The sequence below is a fragment of the Myotis brandtii genome, unplaced genomic scaffold (assembly GCF_000412655.1).
Source record: "Myotis brandtii unplaced genomic scaffold, ASM41265v1 scaffold56, whole genome shotgun sequence".
NCBI classification, from domain to species: Eukaryota; Metazoa; Chordata; class Mammalia; order Chiroptera; family Vespertilionidae; genus Myotis; species Myotis brandtii.
In genome coordinates this window covers 3,821,969-3,834,905 of record NW_005370080.1, presented here as the reverse complement: position 1 = coordinate 3,834,905, position 12,937 = coordinate 3,821,969, and the positions used below count along the sequence as shown (strand labels likewise).

At 41.4% G+C, this 12,937-nt stretch overlaps 1 protein-coding gene and 1 pseudogene across 1 annotated transcript in view; both read left to right on the top strand.

Annotated features, from left to right (window-relative positions):
* The window catches only part of SMIM13 (small integral membrane protein 13), a 36,954-nt gene that overhangs the window by 5,820 nt on the left and 18,197 nt on the right, over positions 1-12,937 (top strand). The window lies entirely within an intron of this gene.
* On the top strand, positions 6,033-7,297 carry LOC102239642 (annotated as a pseudogene).

Here is a 12,937-nt window from a genome sequence, read left to right as displayed (position 1 = left end):
CCGGCCGCCATCTTGGCTGACAGTTAATTTGCATAAGGATATGCTGATTAGCCAATGGGACGGGTAGCGGTCGTACGCTAATTACCATGTTTCTCTTTTATTAGTGTAGATACTGTAGATTTCTGGGTGTTAATTTTGTATCCTCCTATGTTGCCAATTCATTTATTTAATTTAGTAGTTTTTTGATGGAGTCTTTAGGGTTTTTTTTATGTACAATATCATGTCATCTGTGAATAATGACAGTTTTACTTCTTCTTTTCCAATTTGGATACCTTTTGTTTCTTCTTCTTATCTGATTGCTATGGCTAGCACTTCCAGCACAATGTTGAACAGGAGTGGTGAAAGTGGGCATCCCTGTTTTGTTCCTGTTCTTAGGGGAAATGGTTTTAGTATTTTCCTGTTGAGTATGATGTTGGCTATAGGTTTGTCATATAAGGCTTTTATTGTGTTGAGGAATGATCCCTTTTTATCTTACCCATTCAGCCATCCTTTGTCTTTTGATTGGAGTATTTAAGCCATTTACATTTAAGGTTATTATTGGTAGGTACTTGTTTGTTGCCATTTTTATACTTCTGCCTGTGTTCCTTCTTCCCTTTCTATTTCTTCTTTTTTACAACAGTCTTTTTAGCATTTCTTGCATTGCTGGGTTGGTGCTAATAAACTCCCTTAGCCTTTTTTTTGTCTGCGAAGCTCTTGATTTCATCTTCAATTTTGATTCATAGCCTTGCTGGATAGAGTATTCTTGGATTCAGTCCCTTGTTTTGTATCACTTTGTGTACTTCATTCCATTCCCTTCTGGCCTCATGTGTTTCTGTTGAGCAATTATTTGATAGTCTAATGGGAGATTCCTTGTAGGTAACTTTCTGTCTCTCTCTTTCAGCCTTTAAGGTTCTTTCTTAGTCATTAACGTTTGCCATTGTAATATTGTGTCTTGGTCTGGGTCCTTTTGGGTTCATCTTGTTTGGGGCTGTCTGTGCTTGTGTGACTTTTCTTCCCCAAGTAAGGTAAATTTTCTGTCATTATTTCTTCAAATAGGTTTTCTATTCCTTGCTTCTCTTTTTTACCTTCTGGCGCACCTATTGTGCGGATGTTGCTTCGATTCATGTTGTCCCAAATCTCTCTAAAACTTTCCTCCTGCTTTTAAATTTTTTTCCCCAATTGCTGTTCAGATTGTTTTTCTGCCCTGTCTTCTAACTCGCTGATTTGGTCTTCTGCTTCTTCTAGTCTACTTTTGAAACCTTCCATTGTGTTTTTTATTGCCATAATATCATTCTTCATTTCCTCTTGATTCTTACATATGTGGTTGATTTTCTCATCTAGCCAGTTTAGGAACTTTATGACCCTTACTGTGAATACTTTCTCTGACATATTGCTTGCCTCCATTTCATTTAGTCCCCTTTCTGGTGATTCCTCCTTTTCTTTCCTTGGGGGTTGTTTCTTTATCTCCCCATTTTTGCTGTCTCTTTCTGGCCCTGGGCACCCTGTTTGAGGTTTGAGAGGTTGAAGACCCTATCTGGCCAATGGTCCAGATATCGTTAGCCCAGAGGCTTTATTGTCTCTGCTCTGAGTTGTATCCCCTTCTCCCATGGATCTGGTCCCTCAGTTGTCTGCTTCAGATGCTTGGGGTGGTGGGAGCACTTGCACAGTTCCTCTCGTGTGTGACTCTCTGTGAGGACCCAGAGGCCTATGGCATGCAATTCGCTGTGTGGTCCCAGCACTTGTGGCAGGGTGGTGCCCTAAGTCCCTCTGGCAGTACGCTTTCATCACAGTCCTGTTTCCCCTGGCTGGGCACACTGTATTGCTCTGGACTGCCCTAGCAGTGCTCTCCTGTGGCTCAGAGTGGGGCGTGTGCTTGGTTGCTCCGGGTAGCCCCAGCAGCAAGTCCTTGGGTTCAGGGTGGATCGTGCATGGGTTGCTCTGGGTCACACAGTCCTTGCTTTCCTGTGGGTGGAGTGAAGCGTGAGCTGGGTTGTTCCAGGTTGCTCCTCCCCAGTGTGGAGTGGGCGCAGGTTGCTCTGGGTCACAGTCCGCGGTCTCCTGTGGCCCAAAACACCCAACCTTTTTAAAACCCCTCAAAACGAAGATCGTGTGTTCTCTCCCTCCATGAGAATCCCTAGCCTTTTGCCTCCACTCCCCTTCCTCTTGCTACACAGGCATGCACCTCCTAAACTCTAAGGGAACCCATGAGACTAGCAACCAGGGCAGCAATGGGCAGTGGCAGTTCATCCTGGGCAAACCCCTTGACTCTGTCCCAAGATTCCCCTTTTCTCTGACTTCTTAAGTGAGCCAAAGTAGTTTCATTTCCTCAGCCCTTCCTTGTTTCATTGTCCCCAGTTTTAGTAAACATTCTCTAAAATTCACCTGGACTTGTGTTGTGAAATTTTTCCTGCACAAAGTCCAGAACCCACACACTACCAGCTGGCCCTAGGCAGACCCACTCAGGGCCAGGTCCTCTTTCTAGTAACACTCTCAGCTCTCAGTAGCTATTTGACTTTGGAGAAGTAATCCAAGACTTTCTGTTGGAAGAACTAATGATGGTGGTGTAGGTGGCAGAAATTACACTGGATGTTAGACCCATGGGGTCAGAGTGGACCTGGGTTCAGCAATCTCAGTACTTGAGTTCTGGGTAGGAAATAATTCAGAGCCAAGACTCAAACTGTAATAGAACATTTATTTATAAAATCACAGAGGTTGTTATAGAGGTAAAGGAAGGACCCTTGGAGCTTGGGAGTGAGGAAGCTAATGGTAGCTTGTGTGTCAATGTGGCGGGAGGTAAAGGAGGGGGAAAGAAAAGGCCCGGCTGGCTCCCAGGAGGGAGAGCAAGCTAGGTCCTCCCTCATAAGGGTTTTAAGGGTGGAAATTTTAGGTGAGGCCCCAGGGGAATATCTCAGCAGTTTTCCAGGTTGTCCTTTTAGGGTTGTGGTCTCCACTGATTAATTGGCTGGCATCAGGGGAGGGGGTCATTATTCAATGCAGCTGGTCCTGAGTATAACTGTGGCTGGTTTTGTTGTTTATCTGGGCCTCAAGCTAAAATACAACTGAGGCCTAAATGTTATCTCTAGGGTGGAAAGGTCAGGGGTCCAAACTGCATGACCAGCGATATGCTAGGGGAGGAAAGGCCACTCTGGGGGGTCAGGGTTGGGGAGATCCCACCCTACAATTGTCTGTTGCTAGGCAATCAGGGCTTTCCATCCCGGTGACCTTCTGTACCTGGCCCATCATCCTTGCTCTGCTCATGTTTATCTAACTGCCTACTGCAATGGGGTAGCTTCATGTTTTGACTAGGGTGGGCCTGGGGCTTGTGAAGAGGAGGGGAGGATCCACCCAGACTTGAGGGAGAAACTAGGGCCTTGTATTACTTTGCTAGGTCTGCCATAACAAAATACCACAGACATTAAACAACAGAAATTTATTTTCTCACAGTTCTGGAGGCCAGAAATCTGAGATCAAGGTGTCAGTAGGGTTAGTTTCTTGTGAGGCCTCTCTCCTTGGCTTATTGATGGCTGCGTCCTCCCTGTGTCTTCACATGGTCTTTTCTCTGTGTGTCTGTGTCCTAATCTTTTCAAATAAGGACAACAGTTATATTGGATTAGGGTCCCATCCTTATTAATTTATTTCACCTTAATTAACTCTTTAAAGGCCATATCTCCAAATACAGAACTACAGTTGACTTTGGGGGTTAGACATCTATGACACAGGTCTGCCCCATGGAAATCATAGCAAGTTTATTTTAGAACTCTGATTGGGCTCTTTTACCCAGTGAATTGATTTTCAAATTTCAAATTCCTGGGGAGGTTTTCCTTCTACTATCTATATTGATTGTGTCTACTTTTTCAGTCTCTCATTCAGTCTAAAATGTTTTGTACTCCCACCATTTACTGAAGCTGCCTTTGTCAAGGTCAGTAACAAATGGCTTTCATATTGCCAAGTCTATGGTCACTTATTAGTCCCAATTGTACTCAACCTTTTATACAAGTGAGCATTCTTTCCATGAAACATATCTCGTGGCTTTTGTACATATACTTTCATGGTGTTCTTTCTACCTTTGTGGCTAATTATTTGTCTTTTTCTGGCTTCTCATCCCATGGAATTTTTTAAGTGTTTTTTTTTATCACAATTTATGGTAGGAAATACATTTTATGTTATTCCTAGTACATTCATAAGTATGTAAATTATATATATATCCATCAATTTATATACATCTTTCTACCTATCATCTCTCTATGAAATAAGAATTTATTGCCCTTTCTCCTTGAGATGCATGCTATTTTGTATTATCCTACCTAATAAAAGGGTAATATGCAAATTAACAGTCACTCCATCACAAAGATGGTGGTGCCCAGTCCCCTTAGCCCCTTCGGAGTCCCCGAGTCCTTCAAAAAGATGGAGGCGCCCAGTCCTCTCAGCCCCACCAGAGTCCCCGAGTCCCGGGGGCAGCCGCTGAGAGCAGGCAGTGTGAGCGGCCTGGTGGAATGCTTGCTTCGTCGCTGTGGCGACGAGGCAAGCATCCCGCCCCGGCTGTGGAGGGCCTCTGAGCAGTGGGTGCAGAGCGGCCAGGCCCCTCAGAGAGCAGGGAACCACGGGGAGTGGGCCTAAGCCATCAGGGCTCCCGGATTGGAGAGGGTTCCCCTGTGGGCTCCCAGACTGGAGAGGGTGCAGGTCAGGCTGTGGAACCCACCCCCTGTGCACGAATTTCATGCACCGGGCCTCTAGTATTTCTATAATATACTATGTTGTAATGCAAACATATTTCTGCTTTCAACTTCTTTCCTTTCGTTCATATCTATATAATATACTAGAGGCCCGATGCACAAAATTCGTGCAAGAGTAGGCCTTCGCAGCCCCATCTGCCTTGGCCCTCGCAGCCCTAGTTTCGTCCGGAAGGTCGTTCTGCTGTTTGGCCATTTGGTCAATTTGCATATTATGCTTTTATTATTATAGATTATCTAGTCCTAGAGACTTAAATATAAACTAACTCTAACTAATGACTAAAATTAATAACTTCAGCTTTCACTTCTCTCCTCCATCCCAGGCATGTGCATCAAACTTTTTTCCTTTAAAAAAGTTTTTTTTTTATTGATTTGATAGAGAGAGAGAGAGAGAGAGAGAGAGAAAATTGATTTGTTGTTCTGCTTATTTATGTATTCATTGGTTGCTTCTAGTATGTGCCCTGACCAGGGATCAAACCCACAGCCTTGGCATATCAGGATCATGGTCTAATCAACTGAGCTGCCTGTCCAGAAAAATGTTTTTTATTTTTTTTTAATATCCCCACTTGGAGCTCTAATAAGCATCTCAAATGTAATACAGGTGGTCCCTAACTTACAATGATGGTTCAATTTAGAATTTTTTGACTTTTTTTCACTTATGATGGTTGCAAAAGCCATATGCATTCAGTAGAGACTGTACTTTAGATTTTGAATTTTGATCTTTTCCTGGGCTAGCAATATGCAGTTGGATACTCTTGTGAAGTTGGGCAGTACAGTGAGCTGCAGCTCCCAGTCAGCCACAAGAGCATGAGGGTAAAAACTGATCACAAGAGTAAACACCACTGGTACTCTACAAGTGTACTGTGTTGTGTTTTTTGGATATTGTATTTTGACATCCCATCATGTCTATAAAACACCCATTTGTGTCTCCTGTTACTGGTAAGAAGAGGAAGGCAATTACCCTTAGCACATTTAAGGTAGCTGGGCTATGATGTTTGGTAGGTTAAGTTAATTAAATGCATTTTCAACTTACTATGTTTTTTTTGTGTGTGTGTGTGTGTGTGTGTGTGTGTGTGTCTGTGTGTCTGTGTGTATGTTTTGCATAACCCCATTGTAAGTTGAGGAGCATTTATATATCTAAAACAGAACTCTTGATTTATACCATCTGTCCCTCCTGTCCATCTCAGATGTTACCGGCAGCCAAGGATTTGGGTGTAATTCTAGGTTTTACCTTTTATTTACTTTCTATCCATCTTCCTTACAAATAGCCACTCTATCTGGAAGTCCAATTTTATCTCTTTAAAAAATCTGATATAGGTCGAGCACAGTGTGGGATGGCGGGGACCGCCGACTGAGGACAGCAGCCTCAGTGGCCGACAGAGTGCTTATGATTTCACGTGTTTTTGCTGAATTTGTAAAAGAGGCACATCGATGATGGATTAACAAGAACATTGAAATTCTATGCACAGTTTCAAATTGGAGCATATTGAATATTCACCCTAGTTCAGGCTTTGCTGCTCACTGAAATGCAGATGAATGAAGACCCCATTTGGGAAGACACCTGGCCAGCGGTCCAGAGCTGATGCAGGCCATACTGGTGTATCTGCAAGCATGATGAAGAAAAGGACGTCCCACAAAAAACACTGGAGCAGCGTGGGGCTGAGCAAACCCGTGTCCCAGCCTCGACAGAACATCATAGGCTGCAGGATTCAGCATGGGTGGAAGGAGGGCAGTGGCCCTGTCACCCAGTGGAAAGGAACCGTTCTGGACCTGTAAACCCTTCTTTGTATCTTATAAAATACCATGGATTTGATTGTGTTGACTAGAACTTAATAAAGATGAAAGAGTTTCTGCACTGGATGTCCTCCCTGATAGAGTTGTAACATCTCGAATCGGCAATGTACACTTAGCCGACACAATGATTGACAAAGCTGTAGAGCACATGTTTGAGACCGAGGATGGCTCTAAAGACGAATGGAGGGGAATGGTCTTGGCACGTGCCCCTATAATGAACACATGGTTTTACATCACCTATGAGAAAGACCCTGTGTTGTACATGTACCAGCTCTTAGATGATTATAAAGAAGTTGACCTTCACATTATGCCTGATTCTAATGATTCACCTCCAGCTGATAGGGAACCAGAAGTTGTGGACAGCCTGGTAGGCAAACAAGTGGAATATGCCAAAGAAGATGGCTCTAAAAGGACTGGCATGGTCATTCATCAAGTTGAAGCCAAACCATCTGTCTATTTCATCAAGTTTGATGCTGATTTCCATATTTATGTCTATGATTTGGTGAAAACATCCTAGATTTTGTCATGAACTTTGCCAAATTTGTGGAACTATTAAATGTGTAATTTGTAGACATAAAGACTCTGCTTTCCATTTTAATGAAAGCTTCCGTGTCCCTGTGAACCCACAATCTCTGCCAGCAGAACGGGTTTTGTTTTGAATAGTACAGATTTATGTGAACGCAAAGCATTTTGTGTAAGGAACTCCTTCCTCTTAAAAGAAGTCTGTCTGTTTGGAGGGGAATTACAGGTAAAAGTTAAGCTAGTATCATTGTCAATTAAAAGTGTAATAGATTTTTAAAAATCTGATATGTTTTCTTTTCCATGTCTGCCACCATCACCACCTTAATTTTTGGCTTGTCTTGGTTTCCTAACTAGTGTTTTTCCACTCCCTCTTTTCTTTTATTTTTTTTGAATATATTTTATTGATTTTTTACAGAGAGGAAGGGAGAGGGATAGAGAGTTAGAAACATCGATGAGAGAGAAACATCGATCAGCTGCCTCTTGCACACCTCCTACTGGGGATGTGCCCGCAGCCAAGGTACATGCCCTTGACCGGAATCGAACCCAGGACCCTTCAGTCCGCAGGCCGACGCTCTATCCACTGAGCCAAACCGGTTAGGGCCCTCTTTTCTTTATAACCTACTTTTCACATGCTGGTCAGACATTTTATTCAGAAAACATTTTCTCAAAAGTTTTGAACAAGCCCGCTGGCGTGGCTCAGTGGTTGAGCATTGACCTATGAACCAGGAGGTCACAGTTCGATTCCCAGACAGGTCACATGCCCTGCCCAGGTCGTGGGCTCTTTCCCCCATAGTGGGCATGCAGGAGGCAGCCGACCAATAATTCTCTCTCATCATTGATGTTTCTCTCTCTCCCTCTCCCTTCCTCTCTGAAATAATATATATATTTTAAAAAGGTTTGAACAAAAGAAATCAAGTTAAAAAGTCAATAGTGTTACTGGAGAGGGGAACCTGTCCTGAGTGGGCCTGCCTAGGGCCAGCAGGTAGTGTGTGGGTTCTTGAGTTCATGCAGGAAAAATTTCACATGAGTCCAGGTGAATTTTAGAGCAGCGGTCAACAACTAGTGGTCCGCGGACCACTGGTGGTCTGTGAGGTCCGATAGGTTGGCAACTGCTGTTTTAGAGGACGTTTATTAAAGCAAGGACAATGAAACAAGGAGGACTGGGAAAATGAGCCTAGGCTGGGGTGCTTTGACTCACTAAGAAGTCAGAGAAAAGAGGGCCTTGGGGATAGAGTCAGGGGTTTGCTTGGGATGAACTGCCACTGCCCACTGTTGCCCTGGTTGCAAGCCTCATGGGTCCCTTAGAGTTTAGGAAAGGCATGCCTGTGGGGAAAGATGCTGGCATGCACCTGGAAGGGAGAGCATGTGTTAGGACCTTTGTTTTGGAGGGTTTTAAAGGCGGGGCACTTAGGGGAGGTTCTCAATAGAATATTCATCAGATTTATGCTGATGTACTAAAATGTGGTTTATTCTCTTAACTTCATCTGTCTTTGGGGGTGGTTGACAAATGACACTAATTGGATTTCTGCTCTCTGTCTCCCTGAGTAAGGTGATTTAAGCTATTTACCTCTGGTTGGGGAGAAGTGCAAATCATTTACTCTTAAGTGTCCTTGGTTTAGGGAAGACATGATTTGCTAGATGGCTGCAAACTGCTTGGCATGTAGATTTTCTAGATGGCTGTAAACTGCTGTTTAACTATCTGTTTCATTTTCCCTGTTTGGCTTGTCCTGGCTTACTGGCCTGTCTCAATAGTACTAGGGAAAATGCAGTTCCCGTCAACTCTCAGTTTCAGTTTCCCCTAGTTAATTACTTCCATATTCCTGAATACTTGATTCATAGTTATTTCTTGATTTTTGCAGTTTTAGACATTACTAACCATGGTAAAGTCCCCATTTCTTTTTCTGCATCCCATTAATAAGGATAATTTTTGGCTAACTTGATAGTCAAAATTTATATTTTGACTCTGTAAATTGTCCCTGCTGGTCAAATAGTATAGTTTGACTACACTTCCTTTCTTATATGGCTCTCTCTCTCTCTCCCTCTCTCTCTCTCTCTCTGGAACTCCAATTATAAGGGAAAGTTTATTTAGAAGATTGCAGAGGTAGTAGACAGGCGCTTGGAGCTTAGGAGAAAGAGGGAGAGAGATACGCCCCTTGAGGGATGAAAGAGAGAGGAGAGGCCCAGGTGTGCTCCAGCAAAAAGAGAGAGAGCACGGTGAGTCTCCATTTTTCTTGAGGTTAATAATTGCATTTTTAATTTACCTTGTATTACTGTTTTGTATATACATATTATTTGTCACCCTCCCCTATGTTCCATAATCTTACACACATCCATTAGTAATATTTGCCATATGTTCAAAGAAATTGTTCCTTTCCTCCCCTGTCCCTACCTCCAACTCTCCCACCCAGTCCCAAAGCCCTTCTTCCTTCTCAACAACTTTTATTCTCTGCCTACCCTTTACCCTCTCTGCTGGAAACTGCTTTCAGATCTCATGTCACCATCTTTCTCAGTTTATACTCTTGTTTTGTTGGAGCACATTTTTCAGTAGCTTTCTAAGAAAGAATTCATGGAAAATAATTTCTTGAGCTAATGTCTGCCTGAAAATGTCTCTTTATTTATTTTATTTTCTACCTTTATACTTGATTGATAATTTGAATAGATTTCATGTTGCAAATAATTTCATCCAGAATTTTAAAATATTACTCCATTGATTTCTAGCTTCCTAGGTCTGATTTTGAGAAATGTAATGCCTTCTCTTTCTTTGTCCTTATTGCTATTCTGAAACATCATAATGATATGCATTGGTATGTTTTCATTTTTCTGGTTCCTTCAATTCAGGGTTTATTCTGCATTTCTGGGAAAATTTTCTGTTATATTTTTGATAATTTTCTCCCTTCGTTTTCTTCATCCTTTCTGCAACTTCCGTTGGATGTTGGATTTCTTGGGCTGATTGTTTAATTTTATCTTTTTAGCTTTTATTTTCTACCTTACCTTCTTCCTCTCCCTTTCTTTTGGAAGATATTTGGGGTTTTATTTTCTACCTCTTAATTTTTTATTTTAGCTATCTAATTTTTAATTTTAGAGCTTTCTTGTTTTCTGATTACTCCTTTTATGGCAGCTGTTCTTGCTTTATGTATGTAATATCTCTATAAGCATATTAGTTATAATTGTTTTGTTGTTTTTAATAAAGTGTTTTTCTTTTCCTTGTATTTTTGCTTGTTTTTATCACATATTTCTTTTTTCTTGGTTACTTTCGATCTTTTTGTGATTGGAGGTTTTCTGCAAATGTCTAGTGATATGTTTTCTGTTCATGTTTAAGGGTAAGGTAGTAAAGGATGGTGATAAATTCTCAGTGTCTGCTTTGGGCTCACTGCAGGATGATAGGGTTTCTTCTTTAGAGGAATCTCCAATTGTAAGTGCCTGGAGGTCTATTCTCTCGGTATTCCATCTCTCCAGGGAGACATCCTCTTATTTCCCTCTTGGGTGTTGTAAACTTGGCTGCCTACAAGACAGTTCTGTAAGTGGGCTTTGGACTCCTCCTTTTTTTCTTCCCTCCCCTCTTCCCATCTCAAGTCTTTTCTACTGGTCCTTATAGAATTTTGGCTCCAATTAGTCTCCCCCTTTCCTGCCATCCAGAGTTTTCTTTCTTTTGCTTTGATGGATCAGTTACTACTCTTAAAAATATCCCTCTGTTAATGGACAGGGCCTGGTCCCGGAGCCTGTCTACCTTTGGCCGGCCTGGAGTGTATGGGTTCTTGACTTTGTGGAGGAAAGATTTCACAACAGGAACCCAGGTAATTTTGAGAGTACATTTATTAAGGCTGGGGACCGTGAAACAAGGGAAGGCTAAGGACTCAAGAAGCAATGGGAGAGACTAGGTGGGACTGCTTTGGCTCTCTAGAAACGTTATGGGGAAGAAGTGAGCAAAGGTGGGGACTGCTGTCAACTCAGTGGAAAGTCAGAGAAAAGGGGGCCTTGAGGAGCTGCTGCCCATCGCTCCCTTGGTTGCAAGTCTCATGGGGTCCCTTAGAGTTTAGGAGATTCGTGCCTAAGGTGAAGAAGAGGGGGAAGGGGAAGTACCTTTGTGCTCTTGGGAAGCATTCTGGGTCCTTTGTCTTGAGGTTTTAAAGGCTGGGGGTTCAGGGGAGGTCTTAGGGGAGGATCTCAATAGAATATTCATCAGCTTTATGCTGATGTACCAAAATGAGATTTATTTTTTTATCTGTCCTTGGGTGTGGTTGGCAAATGGTATTATTGGATTTCTACTATGTATCTCTCTGAATAGGGTGATTTAAGCTATTTTACTGTCTGGTTGTAGAGAAGTGTAAATCATTTACTCTTAAGTGTCCTTGGTTATGGAAGATAGGATTTTTGATTTACTAGATGGCTGTAAACTGCTTAGCCATTTAACTATCTGTCTCAGTTTTCCCATTCCATTTGCCAAGGAATATTCTTAGCTTCTTACTCTCCTGCCTCAACTCCTTGCTTAAAATCTATTCTCTGATGGTTTCTCATTTCCCTCTAAATACAGTACAGCTTAAATTTTTTACTATGGCCTTCAAGGATCTGTGTGATGTAGCCCTCTGCTCCATGCATCTTTTCTTTTTTCTTCTCACTACTCTCAACAGCCCACCAACAGGCCGACCTTGTACTTTCCTGGGTCTTCCATTGGCTCTTCACATGGCCAGTTCCTCTCATCGTTCAGGTTTTCACATCAACTGACCACATAGGTAGTCTAGCCAGTCACTCTATCTCATTTAACCTTAGTTTTCAGAGCTCTTAGCACTCTCTGAAATAAGCAATTTCATTTGTATGTTTCCCCAGTTTTGTAAGTCTCACTTATTAATTTTTTTGTTTTGTATTTAATGTTTTTTGAGTCCTATCTAAGAAATAATTACTTACCTCAAGGTCACAGAGATTTTTCTCCTACAATTTTTTTCTAGGAGTTTTATATTTTAGGTTTTACCTATAGGTCTGCGATCTACTTTGAGATCATTTTTGTGTATGGTTTGAGTTAAGGATTGGGGTTCTTATTTTTTACATAATTACATCCAACTGTTTGTATTGAAAAGGCAATTGTTGCAAATCAATTCACTGTATATGTATACGTTTATTTCTGGATTGTTCTGTTCCATTGACCTGTATATGTCTATTTTTATGTCAACTGTGTAGATTATATAGTGTTATTAATTTCAAAATGTTTGGGCTATTTTAGGTTCTTTGCATTTCCTTATAAACATCAGAATCAGCTTGTCAAAATTGATATTTTGACTCTATAGGTCAAGTTGGAGAGAATTGCATTTAATGTTGAGGACTATGACCATATTATATCTTCATTTCTTAAAGGACTGTAATAATTTATCTTAGCAACATTTTGCATATTTTGATATGTAGTCTAGTTCTTGCACTAATTTTGTCTAATTTAACTGTAAAGGTTTCATATTTTTGATGCTATTGTAAATGGTATTCTTTTAATGTTTGCTGCTAATATGTAGAAACAAATGATTTTTGTATATTGGCAATGTATTCTGCAAAACTGCTAAATTCATTCAAATCATTGTCATGCATTCATGTATTTGCATATTGCCTTTATATCCTGCAATCTTGCCAAATTTCACTGTTCTGTAAGATTTGGGGAGGGGAGAGAATTCCTTTATTTTTTGTAAATTCCACAGGATTTTTAACCCAGAGTCATGTGAACTGTAAATGAAGATTGTTGAACCTATTGTTTTTAATTTGTATGTCTTTTAATTTTTGCCTCATTGCACCTCCAGTACAGTTTTGAAAGAAAGGGTCATCAACAGATGGTCCTTAGCACCAATTCAGTGCCAATAGGAATCCCCAATTTTGGGTATGGTGTAAGAAGAAAACTTTATTATTCACTAGAGGCCCGGTGCACGAAATTCGTGCAC